Source organism: Puma concolor, chromosome D1 (genome assembly GCF_028749965.1).
Source record: "Puma concolor isolate L17-30 chromosome D1, mPumCon1.1.hap2, whole genome shotgun sequence".
NCBI lineage: Eukaryota > Metazoa > Chordata > Mammalia > Carnivora > Felidae > Puma > Puma concolor.
This window is the reverse complement of record NC_141676.1, coordinates 107,768,377-107,785,751: the sequence shown is the minus strand read 5'-3', so window position 1 is coordinate 107,785,751 and position 17,375 is coordinate 107,768,377. Positions and strand designations below refer to the sequence as shown.

The 17,375-nt window shown below is 44.6% G+C and overlaps 1 protein-coding gene and 1 pseudogene across 3 annotated transcripts in view; one reads left to right on the top strand and one right to left on the bottom strand.

Annotated features, from left to right (window-relative positions):
- The window catches only part of POU2AF2 (POU class 2 homeobox associating factor 2), a 494,391-nt gene that overhangs the window by 89,924 nt on the left and 387,092 nt on the right, over positions 1-17,375 (top strand). The window lies entirely within an intron of this gene.
- LOC112865881 (large ribosomal subunit protein uL30m pseudogene) lies at positions 8,224-8,750 on the bottom strand (annotated as a pseudogene).

Below are 17,375 nucleotides of genomic sequence, written 5' to 3'. Positions count from 1 at the left end.
ATATGACGGGGGACCAAATGCACACTTTTGGAGATGGAGACAAACATGATTCTGAATTTGAAAGAATAGGTTCAGAGAATTCTAGTGGACAGTCTCCATGTACTGGTGAAGATTCAAGCAGCTGTAGAATATGTCACTTTTCTGGACTCCCTTTGTGTGTGTGTGTGTGGGGGCTGATCACACAGTATTCACCATCACAGTAACTGGAGGACACTAAATTCTTCATCTGCAGATACAGCTCTTCTAGATCTATTTTCCTCCAGGGCCCGGGCAATGCAGCCTAGAGCTGCTGTCCAGCAATTGTGGTGAATCTTCCTGGCATTTTGTTATGAAATCTTGGAAGAATAAGGTATCTTAATCCAACTTTCACTGATTTTTAAATTTTCCTTACAATTTGCTGATGAACCAGTACTTCAATAAGCCAATATAGAAAGCTCATCGCCTCTAAGGCAAGTGACTCATTCCATTCTGCCAGTGGCTCTATCCCTGTGCTTAACTGATATCTGTGTCCCTATATTGCTTTCTCCATTGCTCCTGTGTATTCCCTGTATTCTGCTCAAACTTGGGTCATTTTACGCGTGGCGTTTGAACAACACTGAAGTCTTCTCTTCCCTGGCATGGTCATGCCTAAAACAAACAGTCCGTCCACACAAATTGCGCAAACAGTAACTGCCTGGCATGCTAGAAAAGTGCAATGAAAAGAAGCAAAACAAAAACAGAAATAAACAAAAAACACCACAAAACCAAAAATACCACCTCAAAATCACCAGAAGAACGTGCCTTTTCACTGCAAATATTTTAACAGGGCCTGCTTTCTGCCCAACGGCAATCTTAGGGAGCTCTATGTTCAATGCCCAGAGCAGATCGAAACCATGCATGGTGAGCACCAAACACAGTGGTTAGTGGAACCAAAGAGAGAAAGAAAAGTCACATGTGGGTAGTAATTATGCTGAACTGGCTGCCCTCCTGGGGTCATGGTGCAAGCAGAAAGAGAGGTACCCTTCCTAGGAGAAATAACTAGGGCAAGTGTCTTTTTAAAAGCAGAAGATTCTCTCTAACGTCAGTAGGAAGTAAAAGCATGTTTGGTGAGAAATAATTAGCTGTGCCAAATATAGGACATACTATACAAATGCTCGTACTTAAGAATGGCTGTCTAAATACCGAATGTACATTAAGTGTAACCGTTAAAACAAGAAAGTATAGAAATAGAGACAATAGGGGGCGCCTGGGTGGCTCAGTCGGTTAGGTATCTGACTTCAACTCCGTTCATTATCTAACAGTCAGTAAGATCAAGCCCCGCGTCAGGCTCTGTGCTGACAGCTCAGAGCCTGGAGCCTGCTTCGGATTCTGTGTCTCCCTCTCTCTCTGCCCTTCCCCAGTCACGCTCTGTCTCTCTCTGTCTCAGAAATAAACATTAAAAAAAAATTAAAAAAAAAAAAGAAAATAGAGTTAGTAGATGCCTGTGCATTAAATATAGCTTAAGAAGTTTACTTTTTTGAGCAATCTAGCTTCTCAGCACTAGAGGGGCAATGTTTGCACTGTAAACACTGGTTCTTCAAATGAATCTGTGACCCATACAACTGTTCTGAGGATCGTGTTAATAGCTAGCAATTATGGGCTGATATCTTTACACCATCCCATTTAGCCCTCAGCCCCAAAAGGCGGTAGAATCGTTTTCTCACTTTATAGAGGCGGGAACGAAAGTTTTATGAAGTTAAGCAAATCGCTCAGGTTCACAGGATCAGCAAGTGGCACAACCAGACTTTGAGCTCAGGTGAGGTGACTCAGAGCTCGGGCATGGGATGTCCCTCCACATCCAGTTGTCGAGTGAGTAAGGGAGACCAAAGGGAGGAGGGAGGAAAGCAGGATGAGGTGGACCCTGCATCTCTTATAAGGACAAACTTGGAACTGAAGGGAGTGGCATCTGAGATGAGGCTTGAAGGACAAAGAGCAGTGAGAGAGAAAAGTCAGATACTGGTGGGAGCTAGAAGACAGGGGAAGATGCTCCAGTCAGGGGAATAGTATGTGTAAAAGCATGGAGGAAAGAGAGTGTATGTGGCACTGTGATGCATCTGTATGGATGGAGCACCGTTATGAGGCTGGAGACGCAGGAGTGATGTCACATCTTCTGCCCTGCACGCTCTTCTATGGCTTTTCCACAGCCCCCATCACCAGATGGGGTCTCATCCCCTCCCCCCCGAAAATGGCGGCTTGTGACGCCTTGTACTGGTATCAAGTGATGGGAGTACATTAACTGCTTTCTGTGACTAGGTCACAAAAGGTGGTGCAACTTCTTCATTGTTAGCTAGGACACCCACCCTTGGAGCCCTGAGCTGCCTGGTAGGAAGTCCAGGGACTGTGAGGTTGCCATGCCGTAAGGAAGCCTGGGCCCATGGAGAAGCCATGTGTAGGTGTTCTGACTGAGAGTCCCAGGTGAGATTGCAGCCAACAGACACGTGGAGATGGAGACACCAACCACTAGACATATGAGCGGAGGTGCTTCCAGGTTATTCCGTTGTTCAGCTGTTAAATCACTCCAGCCTTTCAGTTCTCCCAGGTGAAGCTCCACATGTCATACAGCAGAAACAAGTGCCTTTCCTGTCCCCCGAGCTCCTGACCCAGTCCATGGTTGTTTTATGCCACTCGGTTTGGGGGTGACTTGTCACGCAGCCTTGCTCACTGGGACAGATGGTTGTGTTGTGCAAGCAGCTGACGAAACATGTCTGCAGTTCAGAAGAGACGTTCAGGCTAGCGATGTGGTCCCCCCAGGTTTTCTGCATTGTAGATGATGGGGGACACCCTGGGAAGTCATGGGGTGATCCAGGGCAGTGTGTAGAAGTAGAAGAGGGTTAGGAATGTCGCTCTGGGACATATCCACACTGAATGCTGAAAAAGGACAAGGCACGAGAAGGAGGCCCAGAGGGAGGCATCGGAGGAAGGAGCAACACCAAGGGAGAGGGTTATTAAGGAAGACAAAGGGTGAGCAAATTTGATGAAACGTGCCGAGATCAGTGCTCTCAGATGCCACGGAGAGAGCGCTGGGAACAACAGACAGGTGCCCTTGTCCAGAGCAGTGAGGGCAGTGAGGATGAAGGGTAGACTGAGGCACGCTGAAGAGCGGTGGCAGGTGCCTAATAAATGTGTATTGAATGAATCTGAAGTGATAAAATAGAGACAAGTTGGTTGTAGATGGAAGAGAGACGTAGGTGACCGAAAGTGGAGGGCCTGAGTCTCAGCGAGGCGGGGGGGGGGGGGGGGGGGGGGGGGGGGCGGGAAGAGAAGTTGATGAAGCCTGTGTGACGGGAGCTGCTGCACATTCCTCCCCCAGCAGCCTCCCTTGCTCCCCTGGGCCACCCTTGTCCAGAGCCCGTCGCAGGCACCCCACAGTGGCCAGAGCTGCTCTCTGCCTCCAACCTGGGGCTCTTTTCGGCACATCACAGCACGGCTGGGATGACGGGGCGTGGCTGCATCGTAGCCAGTACTTTCCAGAACCTGCAAGTCTTTTGTTTAATAAGAGCGGGGAGGAGAGAGCAGTCAGCCAACTATAAAACAGGTCACAAACTGTGGACTTGTATACAAATGCCACAGAGAGAGTGAAGTACAGCATCTTTTATTCTGACAGCACCTTCCTTCTTCCAAGAGCCTGTAACACTTTATAATTCAGATTCGTTCCCCTCAATCACCCAACCCAGCAGAAACATGCCATTTCCTTTCTGAGTATCCTGGAGGGGTCAGGAAAAGGGGGGAGGGAGGCAGGGTAGTCCTTTCAGACGATTAATATTCTGATTTTTCACTTATATCCAGGTTTAGAACCAAAGACCTGTCTGTCTTTCCCCTGTTAAGTCTGGCTTTTTCACAGACTTTATGGTTTCTGTTTTATATTGTCAATTTAAGCTGGTTATGAGATAAATTTGCCTGCCGCAGGTTCTTGACAAGTGGCTTAGGGATGAGTTATGTCAAAAACCTGATGTTTACTAAGTAGAGGGAATCCTTGTGTAAATATACCTGGTCATGCAGCATTAAAGGGATAGTACAGTGGCCCCCTGAACAACGCAGGGCTTAGACATGTCATCCCCCACCCCCATGCAGTCAAAAGTCTGCACATAACTTTTAATTCCCCCCAAAACTTAACTAGTAGCCTACTGTGGACCAGAAGCCTTACCGACAACATCATCGGTTGATTAACACATATATCGTATGTTACATGTATACATACTGTATTCTTACAATAAGGTCAGCTAAAGAAAAGAAGATGCTATCAAGAAAATCGTAAGGAAGAGAAAATACATTCACATTACTGTACTGCATTTATCAAAAAATAAAAATAAAAACTCGTGTGTAAGCCGGCCTGCCCAGTTCAAATCCGTGTTGTGCAAGCATCAACAATCTTTCAGTTCAGTGGGCATTCAGGCTCTCTGCTGGTTCTCTGTTGGGCTGAGGTCTGTCCCGAGCTGGAGGAATTCTAGGTCAATGGAAAATTATGATTGCTTGAAGCAAGTTAGGAAAATGAGTGAATTATGGATCTTTGCCAAATCTTGTGCCTAAGAGGCCAAATCAGACAAACCAGGACAGCAAAAATCCTTTAAAGAAATGATCATTGAAGGACCCCTGCCTTACATCGCTTGCCAGATCTTGCAAGGGGATAGACTCCTTTAGGCTCTTTTATTCGGAAGCAGCTTCTTATGAGAAATGGTTAGAATATCCATTAACATCAAATAATCAACTTGTTCTAAAGAAAAGTCAGCCTTTCAGTCTTCTCCATGCCCTGGGACCTTATTTGCAGATGAATGTCTGAAACTGGTCTCCCCTTATTATGCCATTGAAGCCAAGTCAAGAAGCTGTCAACAGCCTGCTGTTTCTCCTGCCAAATCATTGTGAGACTTGTTTCCAAGTTTGCCTCTCCACATCTCCCCACATTTATTAACCAAAGAACCTAAAAATGCTCCAGAATACTTTTTTTTTGAATCCTTTCTATATTTCTTCCCATATGGACAATGGCTTCATTCAAGAGGAATGTTAAAGTCAAGTCTAGGGTTTGTCGGAGTGGCCTCATCCTCAGTCATGTTGGGCTCCGGAATGGGCTCTGGACACCTGCTGAGATAGACTCCAGTTTGTGTCTGTAGTGACACGCTTTCAGGGGCACACCAGCTGAGAACCTTCCTGCTTCCTCAGGCCTTGTGATGGTTAACTGTATGTGTCAACTTGACTTGGTCAGGGGGCGCCTAGATGCCTGGTTAAACATTTTTCCGGAGTGTATCTGCAAGACTGTTTCTGGATGAGATTAACATTTGAATCAGTGGTCTGAGTAACAGATTGTTGTCCTCTATTTGGGTTGAGGTCCACTGAAGGCACCAATAGGACAAAAAGGCTGCGTGAGAGAGAATTCACTTTCTCTGCTTGAAGATCTTCAAGCTGGGACACCAGTCATCTCCTGACTGTGGACTCAGACTCAACCCGGGACTTATAGTATCAGCCCTCCCTGTTCTCAGGCCTTCGGACTGAAGATCTTAGGAATTCTCAGCCTCTATAATCATGTGAACCAATTCCTTAAAATAAATAAGTAAGTAAAACCTTGGTCTGCGAGCATAATTTGTTCCAGAAACATGCTTGTAATCCAAAGCGCTGTATATCAAAACGAATTTCAAGAACCATTGGCTCAGTTGTGATCATGTCACATTTGGTGTCACATACTACTCGTGTTGCATGACATAACTTATTTATCAAGTTAAAATTTGTTAGAAATGTTTGCTCGTCTTTCAGAACACTCGCAGAACAAGTTACTCGCAATCCAAGGTTTGACTGTAAATAAATATCTCCTATTGGTTTTGTTTCTCTGGAGAACCCTCGTTGTTACATGCCTCTTGTCCTGCTTTATCCTGGTCCCAAAATTCAGGTCACGCCAAAAGACAAAATGGATATCCTGACAAAGTCATTGTCTGGAATTGCGCATTGCGACCTCATGCTTCTCTCACATTGGGACCCTCTCTCATTGCACTGAGTGGGTGCTTCTCTCCTGTAACTCAGATGGTGAAAATGGTGGGGGGTATCACGTGTTACCTGATAATCATATCACCCCTGCCCTCTCTCATCTTTTCTTGGAGAAAATAACAGTGCAGAGCAGATGACCAAGAAATATTTCTTCAAAGCAATTTTAAATTCTTGACAATCCTGGGTCTGGTTGGCTAGTTTGCCAATTAGTCAGGCTCTTTAATACCAATATCTCCAGCTGCTCACCTGCCTGTCGGTGATTTTAGTGCTAGTTCACAACTCAACTGGAAGACGGTCCTGGAAAAGAATGAAAGTTGGAGTGGTTCACGTTACTGCTTTCCTTCCTTCTGGTTTGATGGGGGTAAGACTGGGTTCAGAGATTATACCTGGGTTTTTTGGTGCCTTTTACTGGGGGTCAAAGAATGGGATATGCCCCACCTCAAAACATCGGTTCCCACTCCTTTGTTGTCACAATTTAGGAGGCATGCCTGTCAGCAAGTTTGTTAAAAATGGCACCTGGTAATTTTGTATATCCAAAAAGAGCTTGAGGAGAGAGCCTTGAGTGAGCCTTCAAAGGAAAGAAACAGTTAAAAAAATATATGGCTCAGGTACTCAATACTTGGTTAAAATTTATGTGGAACGTATGAAATATTTCCACCAGAAAGTTTAAATAAACCTCATCATAATGATCAGACTGACACAGACTGATGCAGTGGGAAGAAATCACAATGAGGAACTGGGAAAATGGGGCAGTGGTCTTATTTTTGCTGCAAACTTGCTGTATGGTCTTGGGCACATCCCATTACCCCTCTGGGCTCTAACTGTCATGCTATCACATGAATAAAAGGAGGAGATGTGTGGTTTTCAAACTATGTCATGGTGTCCTGCTTTCTGCAGAGGTGAGGATAATCTGAGTGGGGCTCTGAGTCCCTGCTTCAACTAGAGAAGTTCTACTTTGATCAATTTCATGTACACGTGGGGCTTCCATGTAAGATTTCGTTCGAAGAAAAGTGTCCATCGCTTTAAAAAAAACAACAGATCTTACAAACCTTTGACCAGATGATCTCTAAACTTCCCCTCAGTGATGATGTTTTGTGTAATTATTTCAGTGCTCTTCTCGAAGAGGGCAATCCCTGATCTGTCTGTGGGGCCGGGGTGGGAAGGGAAGACACACACCTACGTGCTTACAGGTGGCTGTTTTTTGTGTCCACACATGTGCACACTTTCCTTTTTCACTCACCCTACTCCCAACTTTATCATATATTTTTCTTCATGATATTTCTCCCCACTTACTTTTTTAAATGGTTGATTTTATTCTGTAGTATCCAGAATGCCCAGATGGGATATTATTTCGTTCAGAGAAAACATCCCAAAGATCCCCAAATCAAAGGTAAATGTTGCGGATTTTTTTCTTCACCATTTGGCAAGCTAGTTAGCACACGTGGGAGCCAATTCACAGAAACTTTGTCTCCAGATCCCAGAAATCACATCTTGTACACAGTGTCTCGCTGGGGATAACTCAGGATCCTCATAAGCCTTCTCTTCTCCAGGTGGAGTTAATCAAAGTGCTGGGTCTTGCTGAAGGGCAGAAATCTAAATCTTATCTTGCCTGACTTTTTCTTTCTTTCTCTCTCTCCTTTTTTTTTTTTTTTTTTTGCCATAAAAATACCTTAAGATGTTTTAACAAATGCAGATTATTTTATCCTTGGTGTCTCAACCAGTCTTTATTCTGTTGAAGTTTATTTCTTTTAATGTGAATACAGTCTGTTAAAGAAATGGATCATTTTTTAGGGTCTGTAAAGCCAGGTCTGTGTTTCCAAAGGGTGCCTTCAGATACATGGTGCCAAATGACACCACTACCTAAAAAAATAAGAATTAATCTTGTTGTTGTTGTTGTTGTTTTAGCAAGTGATTAGTATTTAAAATATATTTTAATGCGAACACTTTCTATCTTTAAATAAAAATGATTTACATTTTTAGGGGCGCGTGGGTGGCTCAGTCAGTTGGGCGTCCAACTTCGGCTCAGGTCATGATCTCACAGTCCGTGAGTTTGAGCCCCGTGTTGAGCTCTGTGCTGACAGCTCAGAGCCTGGATCCTGCTTCAGGTTCTATGTTTCCCTCTCCCTCTTCTCGTCCCCTGCTTGTGTTCTCTCTATCAAAAATAAATAAACATTACAAAAAATTTTTTTAAAGAAAAAAATGATTTACATTTCTACATATGAAACTGCTCTGGCATTAGGACTTAACTACTTCCTGATCCACAGGATTTATTAGATGCCACCACACCACTAATCCCCCAGTGCTCTGGACGCACATGTCAGACATGTCCGCCTCTGTTGGAAGTCTTTGTGGCACCTTCAGGGAATTGATTCTTACCAAATGTTTAACCACTTTCAGTCTTGCACTCCCTGAAGGGATATCCTTGTGAACTTGAGGAGTATGTGCTTTTTCTAATCCAAGCATCTTTATTATATCTTTTCCCCAATATGGACGTCTCTTTGTTCTGGTAACAATACATAGTTTATGAGGGTGCTGTGGATCCCCACCATAGTTTTCATGATCTGCAGGTGAAGGCTGAAATACTTGATCTGGAATTCTTGGTAAATTTGTGACAAATCCAGTCCGTACAAATGAGAGACTCCACACCTTTTGTTACAGTTTGGAGTCCATCTGGGGGCCTCTGAACTATTGAGCTACTGAGCGCAAAATCCCTGCCATGACTGTGGTGACTGTTCTCTTCAAAGGTGAGGGAAAGCAGAGCAGATGGGAGGCCACATCGTTGTTATTTTTTTCAAGTACCCTAGGAAAAACTCATAAGGTAAAAATGTTAGATTTTGTTCTCTAGTCTTTTAAATGATTTTCCTTTTTACATCCAAGATTCTATGATACTGTGCTCACTAACCAGGACAAAAGTGGGACAGATTCCTATATGCGTAGTGAGGGAACTACCTTTTATCTGCTTTCAGTAAAGTTTGAAGAACTCTTATGCCAAATGTCTATGAAAGAAATTACCTAGCAAGTACTTAGTCAAGCATGACTGTCGATAGACCTGTTTTTCTGGCTGAAACCCTCATTTTCCAATCTCATAGCCACGTCCATTGTCATCAAAGCAGTGGAGACCAACGCTTTATTTGCAGAGGCCACTCATCAGCAAAATTAATGTGGGAGAGGGCATTCGGTATCTACATCTACATCTATATCTACAGCTCCACCTACATTTGCTTCCATACCCACAGCGACAATCTATCTCTTTCGATCTCCACATCTATCTATCTATCTGTCTGTCTATCTATCTATCTATCCATCTATCCATCCATTTATCCACTGTACTGTAAGCCCCCAAAGCAGAGGGACTGTGTTTACTCATCACTGTGTGTCCCACAGCACGTCACCAGGGAATCAGACAATTTTTGAAGAATGAATTATGTAGCATCCTTTTCCACATCTCTAAAGACCAATGTCCAAGGTACAGAGAGATAGCCAGTAGATTCCTAAGCCCCATTGTCACCCTTTCTAACCAGATGAATTAAAACAGATATATTCCCAAGAAATTATAGCAATCATAACAAGCTGCCACTTGTACAAGTTGCTACAGTTTTTTAAAAAGCAGGACAACAGACTTTACCATTTGGTCTTAATACTGTGGCATGAACATCATCCTGCTCATCTTACAAATGAGGAATCTGAGGCTCAAAAAGATTAAGTGGCTGGTCTTAGATTACACAGCTAGTGGGTGCTTAAATCGGGATCATCTGCAGACTCAGTGTTCTTATCTGCATAATGCCCAAAATGAGATAAGGGAAAAACAATTCAGTCAGTGTCTTATATGGTCCCAAATCCATATAGATACCTTGCTGATATAATGCTTCCTTCCAAAAGTCTGGGGATCAGAAAACCAACGAGTTTTTCTGAAGTCGATCAACTGTGAGCATAGACGTTTCTGTGGGGATCTGTGGCTCTGCAATAATTCTTCACTCATGAGTGTCTGTCTGGCAACATCCTAGGACTTGGCACATTGCAGCCTGTCTACTCTCTTTACCATTTCCTTCCGTTTGGAATTCTGCAGCAACTGGAACCAGATTGAAAGAGGTTTGGACTTTTGTAAAAGTATCTGGAAGAGCCCTGCTTCCTGGAACGTAGACAACATGGCTGTATAAAAGTCACACATTCCTTGGGACGCCTGGGTGGCTCTGTTGGTTAAGCATCCAACTTCAGCTCAGGTCATGGTCTCATGGTTTGTGGGTTCGAGCCCCGCATCGGGCTCTGTGCTCACAGCTCAGAGCCTGGAGTCTGCTTCGGATTCTGTGTCTCCCCCTCTCTCTGCTCCTCCCCCACCCGTGCTCTGTCTCTCTCTCTCTCTCTCTCTCTCTCAAAACTAAATAAACATTAAAATATTTTTTTTAATGTTACACATTCCAAACTTCTATTAGGACAAGACAAAACAAACAATCTTGGAATAGATGGTTGATTCTCTTGATTCCTTAAGGAGATAAGTGGCTACCAAAAAAATATTAGACCAGTAGTTAAACAGTAGCTAAAAAGAGAAAACAGCAGACAAATAAAAGTACCTTACTCCAAGAAAAGAGAAGGTGACCCCTGCACCTTCCCACCACACCATAGCAGTGGAGCCGGACCGCTCTTGGGTGTTTGGGCTGTGGTATTAGGAAATCTATTCCTGTCTAGGTTTCTCATGGAATTTACTGTTTTCTCAATGATGCCTCTTAAATTTTGGCACAAGTAGACTAAACTAACTGACCAGTCAACTGAATATTTAACTGAGCCCGAACTTGATTTTTAAAGACTAGGAACAAAGGCAAATGGGACAAAGGATCTCGTAAAGATCTTCCTGGGGTGACTTATTTCAGTTCAAGCAAAAGACGAAGCCTTTCAGCCACACTTCTTCCATAAAACAACACTCTCCTTCCTCTATATGGTCTATGCTCTCTGCTTTAGAGGATTAACCTCTCTAAATATTCCCCCTGACACAACGGCCACTGGGACTCCATTGCCCCTGGAATAAAAGTCAAATTCCTTCACAGAGCATTTTAGGCTCCATGCTTCCAGGGCTCAACCTACCTTCCAGCCTTATTCCCCCTTCCTTTAGTCATATTCCAAGCAGAAGAATGATTTTTATTCTCCACACAGGCGCTCCCAACCCCATACATATCATGTGTGCGTGCCTTTGTTGTACTGTTCGTTCTGCCTGAAAATACCACTTTTCCTATCTCTGTATCTCTAGATTTCTACCTTTTCTTCAAGACCCGCCCACAGCACTTCTTGATGAAGGCTTCCCTGATTCCCAGGCTCACACTAACCTACCTACTCACCTGTACACTGGAAATTCTCTCCTCCATCCGGATTCTGTTATTTATGTGCATGTTTTATCTTTCGGGGCCAGTTGTCTGTTTGCACCACCCCAGCCTTCACCCAGATGCACTCTGTGCCTTTCTCTACCTTGTTCCATGCTCTGGGATACTGATCCTCAAACACTTTGTCAGCTGGTTCCCTTGTTGGCCAGCTTCCACTTGACTTCAGTTCGTGAGAGGTACCATTAGGAAGATCAAGGTTGGGGAGGAGTGCCCTTCCTTCTCTCTCCCTGCATTAGCACTGCATCTGTGCCACTAGCTGCCTCCCTCCAACATTGCAGCCTCTGCCAAGTGGCCCTTCTTTTACTCCTCACCTGTCATCAGGCTCCGGTTACACTCCTTCCTCCCTTTGTTCATTCAGCTGTAGAACTAGTACAAGTGGCTTACCATTTGTTGCTGCCTTTTGGATGCCTCAAAAGCCCTTGTTAATTCCTGTAACACACTCACACCTCTGTATGTAGTCTTTTCATCAAAATCTTTTCATATGCACCGTCTAGAGTGAGTTGTGTTTCCTTCTGGGACCCTGACTGATGGACTCCTTTACCTGATACTCATCTTGAAGGCACTGTTTGCACAGCACGGGGAAGGGCCAGGGAGCAGGTGTTTTGCGTTGCGGTCCAGCCCTGCCTTTTACTCCCTGTAGAATACTGGACATTCCCTTCCCCTTTCTTTGCTCCCATATCATAATTTGCGAAAAGGCAACTACACAAGTGATCTTGCATGTTTGTTTTGAGGATCCCATGAGACTGTATGCAGGAAAGCACTTTGTACGTCTCTGTACAGGATTCGGTGCTATTATGACTCATCTTTTAATCCTCCATGATGTAGTAAGTGCTTAATAAGTGAGCCATTTCATATTGATCTGTTGGACGAATGGATGGAAAAGATCATTTTCCATGTGTTTCTCAGGGTCAGCTCTCCAGACGCGTAGGAAGCAGGGCATCCACTTAGTAAGGATTCAGAGTAATCGAACGCCAGCATGTGTTACACATAGTCAGTAGAGGCCCGGAAAGGGAGTTTGCTGTTCCAAATCTATTTTGTTCACTTGTTTTGTAGCCGTACTGATTTTTAATCTGTTTGTTCTCATGATTTCCAAGAAATAAAGTATTGCAGAGATCTGTTTTGAACTTCGATAGTGGAGGAAGTGATAGAAAGGAAGAGGCCTCTGTATGTTGACTTGGCCTGGGGTGAAACTAAACGGGCTGTGGAGAAGTCTTAGCCTTCACCCAAACTTTGAAACCGGCTGGATCCATTAGGGAGACTCTGTTGCTGCCCACAGAGACCTCTTAGCTAACCTGTCCCAGTTTTAGAGCCACCAGCATCTCTAGCTGATTTTATCTGCAAAGACCACACACACCTTTCTCCGTGAGTGTGCAGAGCCAACTATGGCAATTTGGTACCAGGTCTGCCTTGGGTTCAAAATGGCCATGTGATGTCTATGGTGAACACGTGAGGGTGAGTGTCAGTTGTGTGTGGAGATTTGTCATCAGAATGTGGGATGTAGTGAGTTGAACGGTGGCCCCCCAAGAGCTGTGTCCATGTCCTAATACCCAGACACTGTGCCTGTTACCTTATTTGGAAAAAGAATACTTGCAGATGGAATTATATTAAGGATCTTGAGGTAAGATCCTCGTACATTACGTGGGTGGGACCTGAGTCCACTGATGAGTGTCCCTTTAAGAGACAGGGGAGGAGAACAGACACATACAGAGAAGGCGCATCGGCTAAAGATGGAGACTAAAGGGTGTCAACAGCCACTAAAAGCTAGAAAAGCCTAGGACAGATTCTCTCCAGAGCCCCAGAGGTGTGCAACACCCCCAGCTCCTTGCTTTTGTACTTCTGGCCTTCGCAACTGTGAGGCAATACATTTCTGTCGTTCTTAGCCGCCAAGTATATGATAATACACAGAGTAAATCATGTTTACAAAAACCCCAGAGGAAAATCCACGAAGAGCCATTGTCCTCAGGGAGGGGAGGTTTGTTGGAACAATTTAGACCATGAAGAGCGCCATTTTGTGACCTCCTCAAGGACTCCTGAAACTCAAGAGCGTAACGACTGCTTCCTTCAATCCCTTGGGCAAACAGGAAAGAGAAGTCACCCCAAGTGTCTCAGGGAAGAAGCCTATCAAAACAGTGCAGGGGACGTGGGGCACAGAGAGGAGGCCAGACCGTGCTACCGGGGGAGGGAAGTGGCCGTCCTGTCATTTGGGAAAGGTGGCTTCACAAGCTACTTACTTGGACGTGTTTCGTCGTAAAATAAACAGGCTTGGGAACTAAATGGCCCTGCAAGGAGAGCTGAAACCTTTGAGGAACACCTGAGCTGAGGAACCAAAATGAAGGTGAAACCGTCCTTTAAGCGTCTGGAGAAGAATGCCCCTGAACACTCAGGGCCGCTCTGTTCATGGACAGGAAGTGCTAACATAGTGCCTAGTAAGAGCTGGAACCAGCGGCTTGGCAGTTTATCATTCGTGTGGAAAAAAAAAAAAAAAGTCCCAAGCACATTCCACTGAATGTCTCTAGGAAGGTGTTTTGTGGTTTGGAACCACTGCAGTTTCTGGGCATATTTCTTACTTCCAGGGGAGAGCTAAGAAACTGTCTGTCATTTACACCTCCTCAGTCTCCCTCTCACAAGCCAAAGATAATGCCTAATGGGATTTAATCCATTTCCCCCTGCAATAATTTACCTTTAGAGAGCCTCAAATATTCCTTTGATTGAATAGCAATGCTCTGTAACAAATCTGCATCTGTCCAAACCTCTTCTATTAAGACTTCTCAGTATTGACCCATCCGTGAACAGAAGCCTTTCTTCTTTCTTCTTTACCTTCTCTTTAAAATTCCTGGTCTTCTGAATTCATAACCAAGACACCAGTGTTGTTGTGTTCTCACTGTTAAGCACATTGGAAAAATGGCAACTTGGAAGGTGTATCTGGAGTCGGGGAGGGGGGGTGCGGAGGCAGTGAGTCTGATTCTCCCTTGTAGGGGACTGGATCAGGGGGCATCCCTGAGACCACGATTGGTTTTAAGGACACTGGTCAGCCAGGAGTAGATCCAAGTGGAAGCTCATGTGAAAGTCTGCTGAAGAGAAGAGTGGAGGATTTACAGTCAGGAAAGCCATTCGCGGCATTCAGTCTGAAAGCGGAGAGCAGGGCAAGGGTTCAGGGGCTACATGAGGGCCTGGAGAGGATAGAAGCTTGAAGCAAGTTGAGAATAGGGCATCCAGGACTCATTTTTATTGGGGGCTAGCTGTGTATGAGCAAAGTCAGAGCAAACAGGACCAGATCTGGGCAGTGTCCTGTCCTGTCTGCGTTCAAGCCTCACACAGTGAAAAATGATGCTTCTTCTTTTTTTTTTTTTCTTTTAATTCGCTGGAGTATCTGCTGTATTAAAGATTGATTAAGCAACATTAATTAATTGACTTCTAAATTTTAAGCAATAAATGATGCCTGGTTTGGGGACTAAGATAATAGAATTCACTTAATTTTTTGAGAATTAATAATCCATATGGTATCATTCAATTAGGGACATACAGTTAATGAGAACTACCTACTAAGTGACATCATTTACTTTCCAGGCTAGATCATAGGTGCCTACTTATTGTTATTTTACAATAGTACTTTTAAAAGCTCTTCCCATTTTGCCTTTTTACGTAGATCATCTTTGAATTCTAAGTAATGGCCAACGAATCTTGGCTGATTTCTTTTTTCAAGTGCAACATCTCTCTCAGACCCCCAGACAAAAAAAATGCTTTGTGTGACACCAAAACGTTCTTTTACTATTGCTGTGGTTACCTTTGCCACATGTTCTGACCCTGACTTTCTGCGTACCTTTGAAATGTGATCACCTCTGACATATCAGAAAAATAAAAAATCAGGAGACATCTCATCTATGCAGCCTATTCCTGAAAGGTTCCCCAGAGACACTGAGCATGCCTAGATCCAGATGGGGATATATCATCTGAACTGCCGGTGAGGCCAGGCATGAATAGATCAAGCAGCAAAGAGAAGGCAGCTAAGCAAAATGATGCATGACATGTGGTAGAGAGAAGGCCGCAGCGGGGGCGCCATGGGGCGTCGCACCCTAACTGCTGGGAGCTGCTGTGCAGACCGCAGTCACTGAAAGAAAGCAAGTGTCAGATCAGACCCACAAGCACAAACAAAAGACAAAAACAAAACCCCCGTTCCTGGGTGGAGGTGGGCGGGTAACACTTTGAGCTGTAGAACTGCCTTAAGCAAAAGAGAGTTAATGAAAAAGAAACCTTCTGGAGCTGAGTTATCCTAGGCAGGATTTCACACGGAGGCACCTGCGGCGAAAAGATCCCAGATATTTCTTTGGATTTCATATTCCAGAGGTCTGGATGCCCTTCAGTTGAGTTAGGTCCCTAGTCTTACAAATCTAAGGACCCGAGGGGCGCCTGGGTGGCGCAGTCGGTTAAGCGTCCGACTTCAGCCAGGTCACGATCTCGCGGTCCGGGAGTTCGAGCCCCGCGTCAGGCTCTGGGCTGATGGCTCAGAGCCTGGAGCCTGTTTCCGATTCTGTGTCTCCCTCTCTCTCTCTGCCCCTCCCCCGTTCATGCTCTGTCTCTCTCTGTCCCAAAAATAAATAAACATTGAAAGAAAAATTAAAAAAAAAAAACAAAAACAAAACAACAAATCTAAGGACCCGATTATTAGAGTGATTATTAGAGGACCCGTCACTTGGCTCGCATAGCACCCATTACAGTATTGGCAGAGGCAGTGGCTCCTTTGTGAACAGTGTAGGCAGTGTGGTATTCTTTAAAAAAAAAAAAATGCAGTAAGCATCATTGAATGCCTACTATGCACCAGGACCCGGGCTACACTCTGGGAATATAACTGTAAGGCATTTGAGAAGCTTGTAGTCTGGAGCAGGGGAAACACAGAACAGGATATTAGAGGGAGATTTGCTTACCCTAAGAGGAGGTACAGAGCGGGAAATCAAAAAGCAGACCCCGAAGCTACATTCCTGGTCTTGCATCTGGGACTCTATCACTTTTAAAAGGTAAATTTCTCAACCTCTTTGGACCTCAGTTGCCTCGTCTGTGAAGTGGGGATAGTAATAATACTTCATATAAGCTGGTGAAGACAATGGATGAGTTAATGCACATGAAACACTCAGAACATGGCCTGGCACATAGTGAGCATGTAGATGTTAATCTGATGGAGATAAAAATGGGTGTCATGGAAACACACGCGAGGAGGCAGAGCCCTTTGTCATGTGGGTGTCAGGGAGGGCTTCCTCCAAGAAAGTGACATCTCAGTTGAGAGCAGAAGGGAGGAGGGGTTAGTGGGTGGGCGGGGCGTTTGGAGCCCGGGGAAGGGGGGAGGATGTGTGTAAAGATGGAGAGGAGGGTTGTTGGCACACATCCCCTTAAATAATTTAACGTTCTCATGTTGCCTGATTTGTTTGGCAAGAAAAACAGGTTCACAAGTTTGCTGCCTTCCCCAGATGACAGATTATCATTTCTCCAACACCTCTTCTGTGAATTGTCCCTGATAAATTGGGTTCGCCGCTCTCCTTGCTGTATTTCCATATCCCTTAGTGACACTAGTCACATGACACTGCACTTGTTGACTTGTCTGTCTCCCCGATCAGGCTGTCAGCTCCAGGATGGCTGTATCTGCTTCTTCCTCCTACATCCTGGTGTTTCCAAATATCTAGAACAAGACCTGGTTTATAATAGGTGCTCGGGGTGGGGGCGGGGGGAAATGTACTGAAGAAACAATGTGACTTTGGGACAGGACAGAGACTGACTCTGAAGTGCCATGGTTTCTTGTAGCCCTTCATCAGAACCTAGTCTTAGTTTTTCCCCCCCTTCCAGATGCTCTCTTCTTTCCAGATAGAGCATTTACTCTTTGAATTATTGCAGGTACAAATGTGTGGTGGACACAACTTTTCCATCCAAAATCGAGCAGCTAATTTCTTTTGCTGCAGTGCAATGAAGTAAGCATTATGAAAGAAAAACAATTAACATACCTGATATCAACAGATGCCGAATTCCTGCGAA